The 4,561-nt window shown below is 44.5% G+C and overlaps 1 long non-coding RNA gene across 1 annotated transcript; it reads right to left on the bottom strand.

Moving 5' to 3' along the window:
- Window positions 1-885: 885 nt before the first annotated feature.
- LOC136452304 (uncharacterized) lies at window positions 886-4,106 on the bottom strand. The gene is made up of 3 exons (XR_010758801.1): window positions 3,592-4,106; window positions 3,085-3,195; window positions 886-1,394 (listed from the first exon to the last, which is right to left on the bottom strand). It is a non-coding gene; the product is annotated as an uncharacterized lncRNA (long non-coding RNA).
- Between the last annotated feature and the right edge of the window lie 455 nt (window positions 4,107-4,561).

The raw sequence follows: 4,561 nt of genomic DNA, 5'->3' as shown, positions 1-4,561 counted from the left end.
GGACTGATATTTCAGTCGTATCATCAATATATCAGCAACTAACTATAGATTATCTATTATCTACACAGATCACGATACAAGTTCATTCTTCCTAAACAATCAGCTCAAGGATCTTAAGCAAGCTTGTGAGGTTTGTTTCTCGTTCTAATGTGATAAGGCAATTTGTGAGGTTATGGCTTTTCAAGTAATGAAACAATTGGTTTGGTTCAGTCTTTCTGGTTTCAGTTGTGCTTTCCACACATGATAAATATTCATGTGTCTATTGTTAAATATCCCATCGTTACTCATCTAAGACCCTTTCTTAAGATAGTTCATGTTGACTCTTGGAATTTTGACAGGCCACTATCCAACAACTACAAGTTGTTTGGGGATAAAGGTTCTATTGTTGAATTACAACCTTGTTTCGAACATTGGAGCTGCAGTTGTTTTTTCACAGTGATGTTATGGTGCAATAGCATTGGGATGGCAAATTGTACTTTAGACTGATTGATTATTTTTTTAGTTTAGACGAATTTAGCCTGTCCTAGCTCTGGATTTTGAGGGGAATCATTTGGGGAGAATCTCAATAGCGTAGAGGCGGTTGGCAGGTATTTTAAAGCTGAGTTTAGTAGTTCAACTTGCTTATTCTTGTGTCAAGTAAAAGTTGACCATTTTCAGCAGTTGCTTGCAACTTTTAAGTGTGTGTCATTTATGCGGTGTTTGGTTCAGTAGGTTAGCCCTGACCTCTATGGAACAACAATACTAGGTTGTTCACATACTGGACGGTAAGTCTCGCAAATACAGTTTCTCTTGCTCATATTATTGATGTGTTTCAGTACTTGATTAGCGGACATTCTAGCAATGATGCATCATCTCATTCATTGCTGCATTGCTTTGCTATTGTCTATTATGCAGAGTGATTCATACCAGGCCACAAGATGCTGCAAAGGGTGCAGATGGTATCCCTACTCTCCATACTATTCTTGTTCTACTGTTAACTATGACATGCCATCTGCATGTTCATAACACAACTCTGTAGATGCCAGAAATTCCTTCTGCCTCAGATGTAGACAATGACGAGTGGTCCGAAGATTGCAGACAAAGTAAATTTTGCATTATAAATAACTAACCAACCATTAGCGCTTGAAAAAAAACTCAACTAGGGTAGAAAAATCCCCTAATTTCGTTCTTAAGAAGACTGCGGGAGAAGTTGGCTAGCGCTTGAAAAGCAATGCAGCACACTTAGCACTTGTTTATTTACATCTACTTTACAGCCCTATGATTTCCAGTTGTTGGGAAAGTAGAGCGTGAACCATGCAGCTGCGACTCCTGCTTGCCGGACTCATCCATTCAGTTCATCTGGTTCTGAAGCTCTCCGTGTGATTCAGCTCCAGAGTATAGCAGCATGTTGTTTCCTTCATGGTAATTCATGTCTTAGAGATGTTAGACAGGTTAGGTTTGCCTTATGATCAATGTAACCAAACTGCATGTATTCTGAAAACAATTTCCTTTTAGATTGTTTTGATCTAACATTATATTCTAATTATTCATCCTTCGTGAAGACTTATGTAAAAGTGATGTTGCAATTGCAAACATCAGGCTCTAAATACCATTTTTTTGGGTAACAGTGTAACACGTTCATATTTACATTATTATGGTACTATATATATAAATATATTTTGCCCTTTATAACACATGGGCATTTATTGTTTTTTAGTAACAATATAACACACTCATATTTACCCTATCATGGTACTTTTTTTCTCCGTTGCAACACACGGATATTTACCTAGTTTAAGTATAAAACTGACTGCTTCTCAGCAGTGGCGGATCCAAAGGGGGGCTGGGGGGGCTCCAGCCCCCCCTAATTTCTTGATTTCAATGCTAATTACTGTAGCAAAAACTTGATTTCACCGTTAAATCTTCGTGCAAATCAACATCTCTGTTGTTTTAGCCCCCCTTATCCCGCATCCCACATCCGCCACTGCTTCTCAGGTGAAATACGTTATTTTACGTTCTAGTTTGTTATTCTCAGGTGGATCGGAGAAAGGTTTCTAGAATTGTTTGGCATAGATTCTCCATTTCTTATGTCTCTCTCGAGACTTGTAGGGATTCTAATCATTCAAAGAATCCCCCTACCAAACACACGTTAAAACTTTCACCAAGTCCATGACGAACCATGTATCGTTTCAAAAAAAAATGACGAACCATGTAAGCTATATGGGGTCCTATTGTGATGAATATGAACCATCGTACGACTCTAGAAAAATGAGATATGTAGTCATGACTTCAAAACTATACCTACTAGCACTCATATATCTAAAGGTAGGAATAAAGTATTGGGCCATGACGTCAATCAATCATGGCTTCAAAACTATACCTCCACAGAATCAAACTATTTGGGCCCCTTCAAAATAGAAAATGTATAGAAACGAGGAGCCGGAGGAGGAGGCAAGCATCTGCTGAGATCCCGCAGCCAAGGCGCAAGGTGGCTTCGGCGGCTGCGTCTCCGGCGTCCCGCACGACAGCGACGCTTCGGTGGCCGGCCGCCGGCGCGCAAGCAAGGCGACGACCTCCAAGGCCCGCATGCGAGCAAGACGAGCGTAGCTCAGACTGTCCATGCGTGGGAGAAAGTGCTGGGACGGTGGATCCGGTCTCCCGCGTGTGTGGGGGGCGAGCGCTGCGACGAAGACGCCGGCCGGTAGTGAGCCGAGGGTGCCTGCGGAGCTGGTAACCCGCTCATAACCCACCCCTCCCGGTGGGATAGCATCTGTGGGAAATGAGAACGGCATAACCCTTTCCCTATCCCTCTCAATTTCTTTTTCCATGAACCCAAACGATGGATAAGTTATCCAGCACCCCTTATTTCCCTAACCCACCCCTTATATCCTAATATCCAAACGGCACCAAAGTTTCTTGGATAGTTGGATTTTATTATTTTATATATAAGTATATTAAAATACTTCATAACAAAACGCAATTTAATGTGTTTGTAGTTTGTTAACCTTTTTTAGATGATATGTATGTACAAAATGACAAGTACTCTCAAGTCTCAACCAAATCAAATTATGACAAAAGTGATAACTGAAGAGAATAACCCAGTACCTCCTTCAAGCCCCTATTCATTGAAGGAGCATATATGGCAACTGAAGATTTTGGCAATGGCTGGGCCACCATTTGAAGAGCTTTGGCATTCCTTTGATCTAACCGTAGTACCTGTTGTGCAAATTAGAGTACAAAACGAGGCATATGTTTGAATAAATCACAAGATTTTTAATTACAGCATAGGTGCAGATACACATAACTGTCCTATAGCATATTAAGTTTATCAACTGGAATGGATACACAAAAGCAGCACGAGAAGTATTAGATTTGGAGGCCTTGATGTAGTAGTGTGTCAATCAGGCCAACGCCCAAACTGAGGTGAAATCGAGCTGTCTGCATCCCCACAAATTTTAACTCTTAACATTAACGTCAGATCTTAGTGCCTACTACTACACAATTGAGGATGAATTCACAATTGAGGCTGGAAAGGAGACAGATCACATTGTGGTACCACAGATCTTACTGCCTACTACTACTCAAATGAGAAAGGGAATTCCGAATATAAACCTTCAGTATCAGCAGCATATCATGTCAAAGTGCAGGTCATTGATGTCCGCTTTTTCATCGTGCTTTGCTTTGGAGAACCCATGAATGTGATGGCAAAGCTAAGCTCACAAACAAAACTATATCTAAGCGGAGGACTGATGAACTAGAGTAGCAATTTCAGAAAATAGGTGCTCAAACAATGCGAAGGACTTACCGCTGTGCGATGGGCTAGGGTGGGTGTCGGGGTCAGCGTCGCGGCCGACATCTTCGCAGCGGGAGGAGGAGGACGGGTGCCGGGTCGGCAGGGGTGGCTAGGGCGGCGAGGAGGAGTCCGGGTGCCGGGGTTGTCAGCGTCACGGCCGACGTCGTCGGCGTCAGGGGCCGGTTCGCAGCGGGAGGAGGACTGGAGGAGGCCGGGTGCTGGGGTCGGCGGGGGCGGCTGGGGCAGCGGGGAGGAGGCAGCCGTGTGCCGGGGTCAGCGTCACGGGGCGAGGTCGTGGAGCCGAGGTTCGTCCGTCGGTTGCTGGAAGGAAATGTGCGGCTTGGGGCGCGGAATTGACCGAGGCGAGGAATTGACTCGGGCGGGATGATTAGGACTGCAGCGGGGTGATTAGTTTAGCGGCTGGGCGATTAGTCTCTACTCTCTACGACTAAAAAGAGTCGTAAGTCATCGTCACCGCTAAACTAATCGCCCCCCTCCATGATTAACCGCGCTAATCACCCCCGCACCATGTGAAGCCCCGGCCCCGCTCCCTTCCATCGCGAATTTGTTTTTAATTTTAACACTTTTTGAAAACTAATTTTAAATCTAACATGGTCGGTTTTTAAAAAAACTAACACTTTTGGCCGCGCCTATTGCCCTGGCGCGGCCAAATGCCTATGACGCGCCATGCATGGTGGCGCGGCAGAGGTCTGACGTGGCGGCGACCGGAATCGCGATTGTTGACATGGCAGGGCTCTGCCGCGCCACTGATCTTGGCGCAGCAGTGCC

Source organism: Miscanthus floridulus, chromosome 5, assembly GCF_019320115.1.
Source record: "Miscanthus floridulus cultivar M001 chromosome 5, ASM1932011v1, whole genome shotgun sequence".
Taxonomy (NCBI): domain Eukaryota; kingdom Viridiplantae; phylum Streptophyta; class Magnoliopsida; order Poales; family Poaceae; genus Miscanthus; species Miscanthus floridulus.
The sequence above is the reverse complement of the archived record's forward strand: the minus strand, read 5'-3'. Positions and strand labels throughout refer to the sequence as shown.